Source organism: Perissodus microlepis, chromosome 12 (genome assembly GCF_051167445.1).
Source record: "Perissodus microlepis isolate ML-2025 ecotype Zambia chromosome 12, ASM5116744v1, whole genome shotgun sequence".
Lineage (NCBI taxonomy): Eukaryota > Metazoa > Chordata > Actinopteri > Cichliformes > Cichlidae > Perissodus > Perissodus microlepis.
In genome coordinates this window covers 4,561,165-4,579,244 of record NC_140472.1, presented here as the reverse complement: position 1 = coordinate 4,579,244, position 18,080 = coordinate 4,561,165, and the positions used below count along the sequence as shown (strand labels likewise).

Below are 18,080 nucleotides of genomic sequence, written 5' to 3'. Positions count from 1 at the left end.
TTAAGGGAGTAAACCACATAGCAAGCCATAGCATTTGTCAGATAGTTACACTGCATCTTCCAAATGTTAAAAGGGTGGCTCCTGTAGCACAGACTTGTTATAGTCAGCCATACAGTTAGCCTCTATGAGATGCTGTTATTGAATCTTTGTAGTTGGTGTAACTTTGTTGGGTTTTTTGGTGTTTTCATTTCTTTGGTGAAGAGGACCCTTTTCCAACAATAAAACGTAGGTATGATGATTCATATCTTGAGTCTGAAGGTGCAGAGATTAATTTAAATGTCTCACCATGGCTTGCGACATATGTTTGTGGCCAATCTCCAGCCAAATATGTAAAAGTAGTTAGGGAGATGTCTCCTACTGAACATGCTGGCTTTCACAAACTGCAAGCCCCAGATTATTTTATCAGAGAATAGTATCCTTTCTTTCTTTCTATCTATTTAATAACCTCAAAAAATGACTCTGTACCTTTAAGAACTTGTCATTTGAAATGAAGAGCTTACTTTCAACTCTTGTTTATTTTGAAAAGCAGCATCCATAAAGCGTAGCTTTATCAATGGCCAATGACGGCCCTTCCTAAGATTATTTTGGTCCTGAAATGTAACTAGAAAATTAAAAATATTCATCCTCTTTTCATTGCACACCATGATGGACCGTATCAGCGCAGAGCAAACTAAGGACACATTTTTCCTTAATTTCAACTCTTCTGTTTTAATCATTTAAAGGCTAAGACTTCTCTTTAGGCTAAACTGTCATAACACCGACGAAGACAGTAGGTGTCCGTGAATGCAAAAGCATGAACTAATGGTTAAACCAGCAGAAAAATATTCCCCATCCTGTGGACACATTACAGGGTTTTAAATTGCAGTTATCAAAACTATGAGAACTCCTGTTTCATAGTAAAACAAACCACAAAGGGCTACCTCGTCCAAAAGTCACATGCGAAATACATATAATGAAGTAAAACTAGGTTACTTTACTATACTTAAATTACCTGTCTGGGATTTTGTATCAAATAAAATCCCAACACTGTGATGCATTTATGATCCACAAACATTGTTGTCTATATAACTAAACTACCACCACTTTGGTGTTCTGTAAAAGGTCATGACTTTTCTTGAAACCTATGATGCTGCAAAGTGCAGTCTGCACCAAAACCAACATAATGTTCTTTCCCCAGGCACACTCGCTCACTGTGTCTAATGCATATTTTAACAGCTGTTATTCAGCCCACTGCATAAAACCACTCACAATTTATAAATGAAAGAAGGCCAACCAGAACTATGGACATTTAGGCGTTTAAGGATAAAAAGAAAAAAGGGAAGAGAAAAAAAGCATAATTTCCTCTATGCACACACACACATAAACACACGCAGTTACAGGAACACATACTCTTAGTTTCCTTGGCAGTGCTTTTTGCTTGGGTTAAATGTAACTTCAGAAAGGCCAGGGTGCGCAGGCCTCCCAGACTTCAGCTCAGCCCACATAATTCTCTTTGCATCATTACCGCTGCAGAAACCTTGAGCCAATAAACAGCTCAGTGGCAATGCTCTTATTTAAAGGCAAGAGGGGAAATGGAAAAATACACACACATAGCAATACAAATTCTCCGTCTGCCATGCTACCCAGCAAACACTTGTACATTAAAATGCAATAACATGCTTTAACATTCAGAATCATACCACACACAAGCACACACACACACACACACACAAACAGTTTAAACACAAGGGAACACACTAGTGTGCACACACACACACACTCTTCATTAAATTCCAAACAGGCTGAATTTAGATCTGAGAGGTGTAATTAATAGTTGGAATATACACTTAGCGCTATTAAAGTCAACCCTCAGGACTTTTCACTGTAGAGGAACTTTCAAATAATTAAAACCTGTAATCAGATCCATGCAAGTGGCCGGTGCACGTCTAAAGATAGATGTGTGCTTCTTGTTTCTCCTCATCCCAAGACAATATTCATCTCTGCAGAGGAAAGGAAATGAGGAATAAATAAAAGAAGACATTGGCAGCAGCGGAATAATTATACGCCACTCTATCCAATCTACATAAATAAACGCTCACCAGGCGAGAGGGAGAGAGAGGGAGAGGGGGGAGCGCTTACGGTTATGGTTAAAATCATTTTTCAGGCCGCGGCCCACTGCGATTTGAGGCGTGTTTATGGCTGCAAGCATGTTTTACATTGTAGATGAAATATTTGGTTTAGTTTGGCCGGGCAACAGCCGGTGAGTCACAGCGCAGGATTGATGCTGAGTGTGTATCCTACTGTGACATTAACCATTCATCTCTAACCTACAGCAAAGCAACACCAGGAATTTAACGAGCTTTCCTTAAAGCATTATTGGATGATCTATTTTTAATGTGCCTCGAGGACCTCCTCTGACCTGCCATGTGATAACTGTTTTAAAAGATATGACCTGGCCCTATAGTTCTAATGCAAGTTAGTCACAAGTGGCTTTGTAAATGGGTTGGAGCTGGATGTGGACCTCACCACACCCGGTTCTGCACTTATGATGAAGTACCGTCGTAAAACAAACATCCTACAGGGACAGAACACCAGTTTGCGGTTTGAAAAACGTTAATATTTCAGTGTAGCAGTGTCACGGTGGCGTCGCCAGCATTTACATTTGGTCACGGGAAATGGAAAATTTTCACTTTAATGAAAGAAACTAAAAGTGGCTTGGTTATTGTTTAGTGACGCCTCACTTAGTTATTATCTTAATAGGATATAGTATTGCTATGGATCTTACACATGTAGCCACTGTAATTACACCGTTGTTCCAATTATAGGTGGAGCTAAGGGGTCTTAGTTTTCCTGACAAAGCACTAGAGTCCCTCTGGAAACAACCAAAGTGGAGGTTTGAGGGTTATCTCATTCCAATATGTAAACAATACACTTTGAGAAGTAATTCAGTTAAAATAAACCCACATTTATCTGTTGTTATTATTATTATTGTAGGGTCTTTACCTTGCAATGTAAAGTGCTTTGAGGTGACTGTTGTTGTTATTTGGCGCCTTATAAATAAAATTGAACTCAACCCAACTGAAGTGACTTGTAGTGCCGGTGAAATATGCTGAGAAGACTTTTGAGTGACTGTAGGAACACAAGAATGGGAGGAATAATAAGAATGTCACTGTGTGACAAAGAGTATGGCTATGAGACTGCTCTAAAAGCAAATCAGGAGTTGCCATGGCAATCAGCAGGTGCCTCTCTAACACTAAAGTGTCATTTTAAAACTGAAATTTATTTATTTATTATTGGAAATTGGACCTGAAATTGATTCCTGATCCTGTACGGAGTTAGTTTGGTCTCTCACATACAGTAACTCTGAAGTCAGCAGTGGTTGAATGTGAGCACATTCTCTCAAGTTCTGCAGAAATTTGAGGCTTTATTTGAGTCATTGCATGAGGGAAATACTGTATTTGTTACTCAGCCTGGCATCTTTAGGTGAATGTTTCAATAAAAAAAAGGTTGTGCACGCAAAACATATAAAGGAGCCTGCAAAAAAAGAAGAAGACTTGTTTTGCTGAAACTACCAAAAGGACTCTTAACATGCAGCGTGTGTCTGTTCTTCCAGTTAATCCACAGATTCTTTCTGCTTCCTCCCACAGCCCAAAGATGGAATGATAATGAGCAGATTCATCCACAGTGATGGAGGAATAATGCAATCATTAGCTGCAGTTGGATTAAAAAATGAACTTTAATTTAAATAAGTGTAACAATAGAATCTTGCTTTACTTGAATGCATGAGCAATAATAATGTAATGATACACTATTTCATAGCACAGCCCACAACACGGTGGGCTTTTTTTTTCTTGAAAGTACATTTTTATGATAATACAAATGTCACTCCAGGGCTTTTGTTTAAACAGGGGGAATAGTTTTATTACTGTGTGCTGTATTGGTGTTTTTGATAAGGCTGCACTCTGTTAAAGGCCGGGGTGTACAAGTTTTTAAAGTATGTCAAGTGTGTAAACAGGATAAACGAGGAAAACAGCAGAGCAGCACTAGAGAGAATCCAGTGCTAAAGTAGAGACTTTATCAGGTCTTGTGCATGCAGAATGGGATTTCAACAACTTTTTTAGATAAATGCTAATTTAAAAATAAGCATCTGTGCAGAACTAAAAACAGGTTTCACTGAGATTAAGGTCTATCCACAGACAAACTGTGAAATTGCCTAATATGCATCACATTGCAGTTCCGAGGCAACACTAATTTTAGTTCCAGAGACAAGCTGCTCTGCTAAATAAGCCATAGAAAATCCAAAGTGAAGATACAAAGTTTGGGCTTCGTATTGCATTCATCTTCCCCGCTAGCACCACATGTCCGGTTTATCTGATAGGAAGCCATGAGTCAAAGTCCGTGTTCACAGCTGCTATCTGTTTGCTCAATCAAGACACTTGTTGCCTTTAGCTGTTTACACTTACTCGGCAAAGGTCCGCTGCTCCAGCTCCAAGGCTGTTTGGGGATGCTGGAGTCCCCCAGGCTTATCGGGGCCTTGATGAGATAGCACACCAATAAACAGCTACCCACACATCTTCACACATACGCACACACACACAATTATACACAATAAGATGTATGCATTCACACACTGATGCACAAATATACACATGCACATAGAATCAAACACACAGATAGCAGCAGTTCAGATCAGCACCAGCATGCATCAGTGGATCTGGAAGGCAGGGTGCTGGTGTGGCTCATCACTCCATCTGCCCTTCCATCGGCCTGTCCATCTGTCCGCTCGTCTATATGTCAGTACCAAAACGAAATGCTACGGCTTCCCTTCCTGAGCTCAGCTGACAGACTAACCATGCGTCACTTGACTCCAACACGCTACTGCTGCTACTTTAGCTGTTTCACAACCTCCTGTAATCCAAGATCTCACTTAGTGTCCAATCATTCAAACACTGTTTGTTAGTGCAAGTGTGTTAGCGACAGCCTGTTTTAGATATGTGGCAATGAATTTTATTTAATAAATAAAAATGGTAAATTCAGCATGAGCATAACTGGGATCCTGATTTAGGTAAAACTGCATTGCAAAAATGACACATGGGGATAGCAAGATTGAGGACCAGTCGACACTGGGTTGTGTTAGCAGACGTCGCTGGCGTGCACCGAATGGAATAAATCACACACTGTCATTCGTTGCACCGTGCCAACAATGAGATGAAGAAAAATGTTTTTAAGACACTAATGGGCCTCATCAGTAAAAATGAACCAAAAGACATATATTTTAAATATTTAGCTTTTTTTCCTGTCATTTAATCAATAAGGTCATTTTTTTTAGGCGTCTGAAAATGTTTCATATTATCATTAAACAAGAAAGAAAGTGCTTATGATTACAACAAGTGGACATGTAATATGTGATGGCGCTGCAGGCAGACTGAGTTTTAGTAGGGCTTAAAAGCCAATGTCGCATTAAAACACAGAGCAGTTGTATAAATCAAAGCATCCAGATACTAACAGCTTTGCAGAGGGTTAAAGCAACAAGAAAAAAACACAAAATAGATCTTTTAATTAAAATTTTAAAAAAGTAAGACCTTAAAAAGGTAGTTTTATGCTCATTATGAATAAATGTCAGTAACATTTCTGTCCAGAAGGGGGTGTAGGCACCTCATTTGACTCTCCTCTCTCTGTCTGTCTCGCTTCTTCATCTGTGAGGGCTTATCACTCCACTGGTGCACCCTTCAACCCTGTCTATATAAGTATGTATATTAGTGGTGATGGAAGCAGGTAGCCTGGAGACCGCCCTTTGGTGAACCCTTAACTTTTGATTGACATCGGCAGCCTGTCCCGCGATTTGGGATTCCAGGCGGCTGTTCTTAACTTTAAATGGCTGCCTTACTCATTACTGCAGCAAACAGACAGATATTTGTTAATGAAGCCACATGCTCCAGTAACCCTAGCTCCCTTCGAGGCGCTGGCCGAGCATCCACTTCTTCTCAGCGGCCTCTTCTTTTACTGAATGGGGTTAAGGTGAAGGGGGGTCGGGGCAAAGGTCAAGGGCGGGGGTCACAGGGGTGGTAGCTGTTAGTGTCCAGGCAGAGGTCATCTGGGCCTAATGGACTGGATAAAAGCTGAGAAATGCAAAAACGCAGCAGAGTTTCACCACAACCTTCTCAGTCACAGTTCAGAGAAGGAAGACGATGTGACGTCCGTGCGTACGAATGTGAGAAACAATATACGACTATAATTGAAGAAAACATTGTAATTAACCGGAACTGACAGATTTTCTTTGTTTTATTGTTTCGATTTTACTGGGTTTTTAACTCATAACCATGCCACTTTGTGAGCAGATGTTTCCTCCCATTCAAACAAAACAGATTTGAATCTAACGGCAGCCGTAGACAAGTTTACACATACCTCTCATTTTTATTGCTGCTCTAATGGCTTTCATGATGAGATGCTTGCGCGGTCTGAAGCAAGGAAGAGGGATTAATGTCTGACGCTGCATCGTGGTACAAGATTAAGGAAAGTGCTGATGCTATCTCAGAGCATGCACACACGCCACAAACAAACTGCATTTGTCGCACTGGCTCATGTAAAGTGATCCTCAAAGGCGAGTGCCTTTGATTCCAGCCTCTGAACTGAAGCAAGAATGTTATCCGATAATAAGCCACGCTTGTTGTATGCTTACATAAAAGTCAATCAGCAGGTGGCAGGTGAGTAGCTGTGGTGGTTAAACTACGTAGAGAGATGGATAGTCATGAACTTTTCCACACACATTCGTATTCTCCACAGGCTGGATCATGATGACTTTGATGATTCCATGGCTTCCCCACTAGCACCACCACCAGGTTTATTTTTGTAGCTTTGAGAGAAGTGTATTCATAAACTCTGAAGGGACTCCTGTAAAATTTAATAGGAAAATTCTCACATGATGAACTGTAAAATTTGCCTTCTACTATGAAGAACCACAAATTGTCCTCTTATGTACCCATCTGATCACAGCACTTCTGGTCCTGCTGGAGGTTTCTTCCTGTTAAAAAAGGAGTTTTTTCTTCCCACTCTCACCAAGTGTTTGTTCATAGTGGGTCATCTGATTGTTGGGGTTTTCTCTCACTTATTGGAGGGTCTTTATTCTGCAATAGGGGTGTCAAAAATAAGGCCCAGTGGCCAAAATTGGACCACCAAAGATGAAAAAATTATTTTTTCAAAATGAGTAGTTAAACTTCTGTCAGTTAAGTTAAACTGACAGAATGAAGTGTTTCACTGGGTCGCCCCGCTTCAAATCAAAGGGAGGTGTATGTAGCCCACCATGTAAAATGAGTTTGACCTACAATATCCAGCACATAGAGGTGACTGCTGCTGTGAACTGGCACTCTGTAAATAAAACTAAAATAAACTGCAACTAATTAGCATACAATGTAAACTGGGACAATTCTGAAACTTTTCAGGGAGCCTCTTTGCTAATAATCTGCGGAAAACCCAGATAGAGCCACAAGCTTGCTCAGGGATAAAATGCACTATTTCTTTTTAGTCTCATTGTTAATTCAAAGTAAGGCATCACAGAATTTGCATTAAATAAAAGCACATCACTTTAATGTTTCTAAATGCTGATTCACAGCCGTGCTACCGTGTCCTGTTGAAAGCCCGGGTATCTAGAACTGACAATGCTTTTTGCATCGCCGGTGGCTTTTTCAATTCTCAGTTTCATTCATCTTAAAGCAATAAAGAACAAATGTCTACACAAATGAGAAGCCCGTTTGAGGCGTTCTTTAATCCTTCTGCAGCATCCAGACTAAAACAGCATCAACAAAACATCTGCGTTTGGGGGAGCCCATGAGAATAGTTTATTTTAAAATAACCTTTCCTGCACTGCTGGTCACTCAGCTTTGGGAGAAGTGCTCAGGAAAGGGCTTGGATTGAGGATAAGATCAGTCATAAAAGGCTACTGTGTCGGTGCTGAGTGACACATCAAACCCTTGTGCCACCAGCAGGCAAACTATCAAACATTTGTTTTTTGCTATTTTTTTCTGTGCTGCAGCTTCCTTATATCTTCCTGCCCCCCCCCCCCTCCCCCCCCCCCATCCAGACTTTACCCGACTTTTAATCTCTTGATCAAATAAATTCATGTTCACTCCTGGGTGAAACATAACAGGAAGCAGCCCAGAGGAACAATGCAGATACACTATATCTCTTTTCAGTGCTTGTATTTGGGCATGTTTGTGTAACTGCTATGTGCGCTGTCTGTGTTTCTCTCTTTGTGTGATCCAGTAAAAGATGTTTCACAGAGCTCAGAGGCAGATTCATTTGGGCACACTCTCTAAATTGCCAGAATCTTTCCTTAAGCTGAGCTCAGACACTCAGCAATGAAAAACGAATACATGACCAGCAGCAGAATGCACTTAAGCGCTATCGCTGTTTGACGGCTCACAAACAACAAGATTTTTCAGCTCTCAGATCTTTGGCTATCATTTAAACCAGCAAGACTAGAATAACGGTATTATATATGCATTTGGGTACTTATTTGTGGTGATGCATGTCAGTGGGTTTTCTGTTATTTAGACATTATTTAGCAATCTGCTATCATTTATCATACATTTAATGGGTAAAAGATGAATAACTAGGGGTTGTAAAAGAAGGGCTCTGTGAAATCTTTTTAACATTTGTTGTTTCCTTGCCAACACTGCCCTCAAGCTCAAAGCACAGATATGTCTGATTACAACCTGACCAATACACCAGTGTGTTTCCGCAGCAAACGTCCGTTTACCTTCTTACACAGTAACACAGTTGTTATTCAAGAATCAGAGTCAAAATTTAGACCGTCAACCATGCTGTCAGTTTTTTATAATACTTTTGTAATACCATAATAATTAGGCTACCATCCAGTAAACAAGATTTTAAAGTTGTACATTATTCCAATCAAAAATGGATTAAACAGAGAGCCTGTAAGTTCTTTTTTTATGGCCGGCATCAATCGAAATGTACTTATAATCAGCCAATCTCTGGCTTTCTCTTGGCTCTCTTAATGTCAGCCTGTTGGCAGAGCTGATTTGTCTTGGATGTCAGGAGAGGTTACTGTGGTCTGCGTGAGGGAAGTTAGCCAGTTTGTCTTTGGTGCAGAGGGAAGGTGAGCCAGTGCTCTGAGGAGCGAGGCCCATCCATCCAGGTGGCTGCTGACAGGGCCAGATAAGCATCTCACCCTGGGCAAAAATAACACAGTGTCCCATTGAGACCTGATAATTACACGGGCCCACAGCCACACTGGGCCTGATGTATGGCCTCAGATAGCCATCTCACACCCACTAAGCTGATGCACACACAGACACACACAGACACACACACACACGCACAAACACTTGCACTTAACACGTGGGCTGAATAAGCATACACACATGCTCTGTGAGATGGCATATCCCTTGTATTATAGAGTCGGAAAATCCATCTGCAGCTAACTTTAGCTGTAACCTTGCAGGGAGCCATGAGGTTTCAATTTTCAGAGGGTTTTGGTACAAGTTGTTAAAAAAAATCAGAAGGGTTAAATTGTGCCGTGAGGCCGCAGGTGTACAAGTCTCCTTCAACACAGACTTTGGCAAAGATAAGAAATATCCCCGACACCTAGTGTGTAAGTGAGATGTTGGCATGTTACCTGCTCTTGTCACCAAACATGCTACTCACTGCCTCACCTGTTTAGAGCCTATCCCATCACATCCTCCCAGGTCCAGTATTACACACATTGGTTAGCTAAGCAGTGAGCCATCTATGTATTCTACTGAACAAGGGCTACCAGCTTGAGTTGGAAAAATCAGCAATTATTTGAATTTTTTTACTTATTTTATTAACTCTTTGAACAATAAGCTTGTTTGATTGATTTACTGTCCTCTTTTGGGATCGCAAACATGTTATTTACATGGACATTTCAAGTTTTTTTCCAAAATCTCATCGAAAAAAACACTGATTTCAATAGTTTTCTGCCTTTGTATCACATATATTAGGTGTATTCACAGATTTGCACAGTCACTTTTACCTTTATCTGCAGGGGTAAGTTGTAAATCTTGAGCACTAATGTCACTTGGCCAGTTACCAAAATGATTGGCAGCCTTCACAGAATTACACCAATGCCAGTATGATTGTATTAAGGGTTCACTTCCCCGGAGTACTTTACATAATCCCCTGACTGTGAAGTACAAGGCCAGGCTATTGTGTGAACTTGCAGGTGAGCCATTCTTTTCTAAAGTTGCCATCGTTCATCTGATGAACTGACGTGCTGACAGCGACAGCATCTCACAGGGGCGAACAACATCTGATAGGGCCACCTGGGGGCAGGTTCACAGAGAGAGGGAGAGTTCACGGCATGCCTTGTCTGGTCGTCCGTTCGGTATGATAACATTTGATTTATGGTACAGGACAGTATACGGCTATCATGTAGCTGGTACCTTCTTGATGTGTGCTACAGTGCAGGCTCAGAGTCAGGCGTGAGGAAGGAGTGTTCAAACCAATAAGTCTGAGCTGAGCTGACTCGGGTTTGGGTTATCCACCTAACGTGACATCAATAAGAGTTAACACTGATAAGCATCTCTGCACTATCAGTGTGCTGTAGATGTCGGCTACTGTTCATTTCCTTTCTCATTCTTTCCGTTCATGCCTGCTCAGCTACTAGCTGGGGCATCACTACCCAAAAGTGCTTAGCAAATAAAGATAAAGACATCAAAGTATTCAACACAATGCAGTACTGAAACACAATGAGCAACACTATACTATAACACCAACTTTGCGCTGAAGTCATGCAGGATGTAAAGTTGAGGTGTGACGACAGTTTTACGTTGCCTGGGGTTGAAAGAATCAGGCAGAATGAACACGTGCAGTTGCAGAAGCGAGCCATCAAAGCCTCCCAGCCACAGAAGCAAACTTCATTTATCTCAGCCCTCCTGACAGGACCATTGTAACCTCATAAATAGTCTGAGCCCATATCTGATACTGCACAGCCATCAGTGTAAAGATGGAATAGAGATGCACAATGCTGGGGTTGTAGGTAATATCAGTCTTTAGAATTATGAAGAGACAGTGATATCCCACTAGCTCTTCTGCACTACAGACATATTACCACTTGTATCCCAGTGCTGATTGTAAAAGAAGAAAGGGTGAGTTTGCTGTGTTTCAATAGGTTTGATCTCTAAATGCACAGCCTGTTCTTCACAACACGGGGGGGGGGGGGGGGGGGGGGGGGGGGGCTGAACTTGTCCACAGCATGCTCAGAAAAAAAAAACACTAACTGCAAAATTAGTTGGGGTAAATTGGAAACGATGGATTTCCCATTTCATACAGAATATTAGCAGTCATTGATGGTTTTATGAAAACTCGTCAAATATGTGTGGCTCTCATGAAGTAGCTGGCATCTGTAAAACCATCGACGGTGTTACTCCAACAGACGGTGAAGGCAGCCTGTCAATATGTTCACAGTAGTGGCAATTTGTACCCCATATGTTCACTGTAGCTTTTAAGCAAGTCTTTTCTCTGTTTTATTACTCATTAGTACTTTCACTCAAAAGCCATGATTCTCTTTAACTAGTAATGCTAAATGGGTTGCGACCAAACACATTGTTTTAACAGGATACTTTCTTTTTGGAAATGTGTGGAAATGTAAACGTCTGCAATGATTTGATAGTGCTCCATCCTCCATTCGAGTCTACAGGCATTTCAGTCTGGAATAATGGTTTCAGACTTTTTGTTTCACTGACCTTTTGACTAATAGAAAATAAGCCTAAACTCTTTGTTTCTCGATGACAGATTATCTTCTGCTCCTATCTTCTTGCATTTAACATCTGTAACAGCCTTTCTGTCCACTAAAAGTCCCTCTCCTGCTGTGGCCACCCCATGATATTGACATCCCATTCCTGACTGATACACATCTGCACATGGCTACCAGCAGGGGAGCACATCCACACCACTGACATGTGAAGAAAACAAAACAGCAACAACAACAAAAACCTCCCTGCTTCTACCTTAACAACAAACAGGAGGCAGTATGAACTGATGTACCACTTATCTTTGATAGTGAAGGTGAAGCAACGTTCTCTTGCAACTGCTGGTTTCCAGAGGGTCACTGACTGGTCTGTAGGCCTGTTTAACCACACGACCCCACATCACCACCACAAATATAGTGTCATATTGTTATCACAGCAAAATGTCATTGCTGTGAGAGATTTAGTTATTATTTTACAATCTGCTTGGATTTTCTTCTAGCACGGTGGTCAAATGTTTTGGGGGGGGGGGGGGGGGTTAACGTGTTCGACTACTTTTTAGAGACATCACAGTATTTTCAAAGCCATAATCTTATGGAGTACTATTATTACGAAGAGCATGGTTGGCTAACTGTGCAATAATATGAGCTAAGCCAGAGTTATCCTTTAATTTTTCCCAGCTCATTTGCCAGTGCTTAGCGTTTCTCAAATGTACTCTATACTTAAATCAGCTGCTGCTTTTGTCTTAGTCAGGAGACAGCACTCACAGACCTATAGTTAGCTACAACTGAGGCAATGTTAGCTTTCCGGGAAGCTCGAGCCCTTGTTCATTTGATCTTTGCTAAATGCCTGTGGAAAGCAGAGGAAATGAGTGTTTTTCATTGCAGAAGTCTCAGAGCTTTGATGGAGGACTGTGCTGCTTCAGGATAGCGCGGGTGCACTGGCCAGGCTACAGGGGGTCACAGCTTCTCACAGCTTCAACACCACACACCCCCGCTCCCAGTTCAGAAACAGCATGCCAGAAACTTGTTTTCCAGACAGCAATGCCACCTTGGCCTGTGGTTAAGAGTGAGGGAATGTACCCAGTGGGACCTGAAACCACCTGCTGCACTCGCCCACTCTGCTCCCCGACTCCCAGCCTTCTCCTTTTACCAAACATCAGTTTCTAGGAACTCTTAGCCACCGCTATTCACTCTTTGGCATGGCAGGGGCATGTTTGATGGGGGCGGCTGTATTCTTGTTTGTGCATTGTACGTGCATGTGTTTGTGTGTGCATGCGCTGACTGTCCAGCTGTCCGTCCAGAACAGGGGTCGTATGTGTATAAATGCATGTGTGAGCATGTTATGAGGGGTGAAGAGACAAGCAGCTGAGAGCTAATGAGCTATAATGAGGTCTAATAGTGGAAAACCCATCTAGAAGCCATGACCTTGGCATTAAGACTGATGCCCACAATCATAACACATCTAAAAACAGCCTGGGAAACAAGCTAAAACATGCTGTCGCCTCACATGGTGGTAAGTCATTGTCCATATTTCACAGGAGGCATTGAATTTCCACAGTTAGCAGCAATTACAGATTTTACAGTAAATCCACAGATTGCTCTTTGCTCTTTGTTTTGATGAGAGCGTTCATGAGGATAACAGAGATAGCCGAGCATGTGTAATGCTAATGTTGACACTTGAGAAGGCGTCTTGTGCATATTTTACTTCATGCCATTTGGTGGCGCTCTCATCCAGAGATCCTCACGTTACATTGATTACACATATTTAGCATGGGTGGCCACAGTGAGTAATGAGCTGTCCCTTTACTTACTCTTTGAACCATATACACATATTCCGACTATCCCACACTGATTGACTCTGTTAAACTACTTGCTGTAGATCATTTCATAACACTTGTTTGCATTTTCCTGCCCTTTTAATCTTATTTCACTGTCTTCTGCACCTTCTGAAGCTTTATTACCTCTCTGTAAGAAGCTGGGGAAATTTAAGCAGCTGGGGAAATTACTTCAGGAAATTATGAGTTAAAGTTAGACACGAACTAACTGCTTGAACTTAGAAAGAACAGTTTGAACGCTTTCAAAGTGTTCTGGTTTCAGGGTTTTGTGATGTGTTGGAGTTTGATCTCACGCCATTAGGTTTTATCAAGTGTGAGTGCTTGTTGGATATCCTTTACTGTTCTAGTGTTTTAGTTTTTGAATTCTTCTTCTGTTCCTCCCTCTGTCTCTGTGTGTTTGTTGCCTCATCTCTGTTAACGTGTTTGTTGTGTTGTCAGTGTAACTGTCAGTTGTGTATTTTGTGTTTTATTTTAATAGCTGGGTTCTCTTGAGTCATATTTAAATTTTTCTTCCTGTTTTATTGTCTCCTTTACCTCTGTTAATTGCTTTGGCCTGCTTAGTGTACTTATAGTCTTGTCTTGTTGTCAGTATGTCTGTTATGTTCTGCTCTTTTTTTGTGACCTGAACCTGTGTAGCTCATTTGTGCTGTGTGTGCACCTTATGTTTCTTTGGATTCTGATTTTGTTTCATTTCTGTGTCTGATCTTTTAGATGTACTACAATAAATGCTCAACTTTTGTATGATATTGAGCCTCCAGTGTCTTCCCTTCAGGTCTCTTTACATCTGCCTAAACAAAACCTTTCTTTTTTCTTGAACTTTAAACTGTATCTTAAACCAGCAGCCACAGATGTTTGAAAAGCCAGTGTTTTTCTTCTTTCTTTCTTCTCTTTTTTCCTTAACTTCATGCTTCATTCAGCTTTTTCTCTTTTCCTGCATTTTATCTGCATGACAAATATGAAATATGGCAAGACTGACAAAGATTGTTAGTTTGCAAACTAATATAGATGTAACATAGATAAAAGATTGGTAGAACCAATGAAAACCAACCACCAAAAGAACCAATGACCAATGAAAAAAGTTCAAATGCAATCTGTTGTTCAAACGGGACTCCTGAGTGAATATCAGTGCCCATCCACCACACTTCACATCCACGTCTTCACCATCCTGCTTTCTGCATTTTGACTGATACAAATGAAACTCATAAGCTTGCAACTATATTAATGATATAAAGGCATTTAAAACAGGTGCCTGACATTTAAGAGACACAAACACAATATTATTGGTAATCAAATTTTAAGTAGTTATAACTTATTTAGTAGTTATAATAAGTTCTAAACATTTTTACTCCAAAATTTGCCCCAATCTAATTTTTATCTTCTCTTTTTTCTCCTTTCTTTTTGGCCTCATATATAAAAAGAGGTGAACTAAACAGGTCACCTGGACTACATCCATTTCTTAAAGCACAGTACACACATACACACACATGCTCATTCTTCTTCACTTCATCTGACAAGTTCATGTGTTTTATGGAACAGCTAATACAAACAATTCACAGGCCATAAGTCGTTATCTCAACTGTTTGTGTTTCACCATATATGACATACAAGTGCACCCGAGGGACCTTATTCAGTTAGCCAGGAATACACAGAAAAAAAACACATGAACACAGTTGTGTCAAAGGTGTGTTTTTCTCTAATATACATAACTGGTACAAGGAAATAAGCTACTGAATTTGCCCGTATGAAAGTCCTTTTTTAGTCATATTTGATTGTGGTGTGATATTTATTTTTACATACTTACGGTGCAGCTAATCATGGTGGCATTAGCTGTTTATTTGAGGCCTTTCGTATACTATTATGACTTAAGTAACCAGTGGATTATAAGGAATACATACATATATAGTCATTTCAAGTTTCTTTAAAAGCTCTTACATCAGAGGAGATCTTTTTGTTCCATAACATTAAGAAAGTAGCACGCATGCAGTTTCTGTTTATTTTGATTTTGTTGTCTTTTATTTAGTTTAAAGCATCCCAAAACTGATCTTGAAACGTCTAACGCAGGGGTCGGCAACCTGCGGCTCTTTAGTCCTTATACTGCGGCTCCGCGTGGTTTGGGAAAATAAATTAGAAGTACTTAGCTGAAGTGTAATTTATTTATGTTAGTTCTTTTTTAAATTGTAGTTCTAAATTGGAAGATTATTGTGATATTTAAATATAAAAATAAAATTATACTTTATTATTTTTTCATCGCTCAAATTAAGCGTCACACTCGCGGAAGCCGGTATGCTCGCCGAAACGCCGTGCATTTATTGAGACTTTCAACCCCAGGTCGGCCAATTATGGATCTTCGGATCCACATTATGTCAGCAGGTATTCTCCACCATGAACTATGTTAAAAACAAACACCGCTCACACCTCATAGATGACAGCTTACAGTCCTGCGTAAAGATGAAAGTGACTTCGTACAGCCCCGATTTGCAGACGCTGTGCGCAGAGGTTCAGGAGCAGAAGTCCCATTGTAAACATACCACGGCAGACCGATGATGTTTGCATGAACATGCTTTTCAGCATCTCTTTATTGACCACTTTTCACACACGGCTGCTGTACGCATACAGCCGGCAGTAGCTTTTCAGCTCACAGCCCGACACATACCAACAACAGCACAGATAGCACAGACGTTAAGGCGACGAGGCGTGATTGCGTGTGCCACTCAGGTGCGTCCGCCTCCCCTGCAGACCACGCCACATGCCACACACATTAACCAGGTCAAATACATATTTAGGCAGAATTTTGCAAATATCTATTTTTAATTTTTTAGCAGCATAGTGCTTTTTTTCCAATTATTTTTTATAAGTCAGGTCAAGGCTCCAAAAGCCCAAAGGCAAAATATCTGGTGTGAGCCGCCACCCTTATATATAAGGGTGGCGGCTCACACCAGTTTTTGTTTACATGGATCATTTTAGTTCAGCTTTCCTTTTGTTATATTTCTTTAAGAGTTCAAAATGTGTTAATTACATAAATAAATTGTAACTTTCTCTGTAGCACTTCATGGATTTCATAAGCAGCACACCTTAGTTGTTCACACAAAGCATAAAGGTAAAAAACAATATATACAATGTTATCTTCATTTTAGATATCAAAAAGTATTTGCGGCTCCCAGTGTTTTCGTTTGCGTGGAAACCAGGTCCAAATGGCTCTTTGGGTGTGAAAGGTTGCTGACCCCTGGTCTAACGCTTCATCAATGACACATGTGTCTAGTACATACTCTACACTCACTATATTGGTGTGCCTGTTGTGCTTTATTAGGCAGTATATGTACGCCTGGCCAGCCGGCTAGCAAAGACAGGCCCTGTCAGTGTGGGCTGAATGCTGCTGGAAGAATAACAGCAGTTGCTGGTTAAGCAGCACACTGTGACTTGTTAAGACTGGGATGGTGTTTTCTTCACAGCAGTAGATGTTTAACAGCCCATATCTAACTTTCTCACACTACACAGAAAAGCATGGGCTGTGTATATGTGGCTTTACCTCCCTGCTGTTTCATAGCTCTGTCAGGGCTGTTCAGCCCTCAGACTCACTTAATTTCACTCAGTGTTGGACAGGTACGCTCAACACTGGAAGCTGCCCCTGCTTCAGGCTAGATAGGCTCTTGTGCTAAATTAACTTTGACTGGCAGGTGGTTGTGTCCAATCCTGGATGTCTAAGCAAGGGAAGCTAGATTGCACATCATCTTCAGCATCAAAGGTCTCTTTACAACAGATCAGTCAGTAGGCCTAACAGGAGGAATGTAGCTTCAGGACAGAGGCATTTTCACTTCCTCCTTTTGTAATAAAGCCCTCAGGTGGTGGAAGAAGCTAGAGGGTAAGAGAAGTTAGTCATTTCTAACTTAGTTTTAAGGCCATATAAATAGCAGCGCTTTGAGTTTAAAATAGCAACAATGCCTGCCATAGGAAGTGGAAAGTGCTGATGGCAAAACTTACACAAGTTTGTTTCCATATACACAAATAAAAAGATAACATTGCATTGCTCTATCATAATTTTCTGTAAAACTGGGCTGTATTTTCATATCTGCCTGCCTGTAGAAGCCAGCCATCACCTTCCTTCATCCTCATGCAATTTCTCTAGTTAACATCACAAACTGCCCTTCTGCTGTCGAGCCATGCTTTAAATTCCTGTTGGTTAAATAGAACACATTTTTATAATTTCTTAAATATCAGTTAAAATACAGGTTGTCACTTTCTTTTCTTTTGGTGCCAAGGTTCTGTTGGCAGTGCTAGATCTGAACCTGAAAGGTTGTTTTTCTGTGTTAGTTCTGTGATGGACAGAACGTAACTCGCCTGTCATCCAGGGTCAGCTGAACGAGTTCCCCTGCAGGCCTAGTTGGATAAACAGATTTTTAAAAACGTACAAATGGATGATTCAGTTCAATTTGATTCAATTCATATGTGTTCAGTTCAGTTCATCCCTTCGTCCATTTTATTCTTAACAGGATCATGAGGGGCTGGAACCTATCACAGCTACCATAGAGCGAGAGGCAGGG

At 40.9% G+C, this 18,080-nt stretch overlaps 1 long non-coding RNA gene across 1 annotated transcript in view; it reads left to right on the top strand.

Moving 5' to 3' along the window:
* The window catches only part of LOC146375653 (uncharacterized), a 28,322-nt gene extending 14,090 nt beyond the window's left edge, over positions 1-14,232 (top strand). The window contains exon 3 of the long non-coding RNA XR_014801853.1: positions 12,593-14,232. This is a non-coding gene — a long non-coding RNA (uncharacterized LOC146375653). The remainder of the gene's footprint in view (positions 1-12,592) is intronic.
* The last annotated feature ends 3,848 nt before the right edge of the window (positions 14,233-18,080 follow it).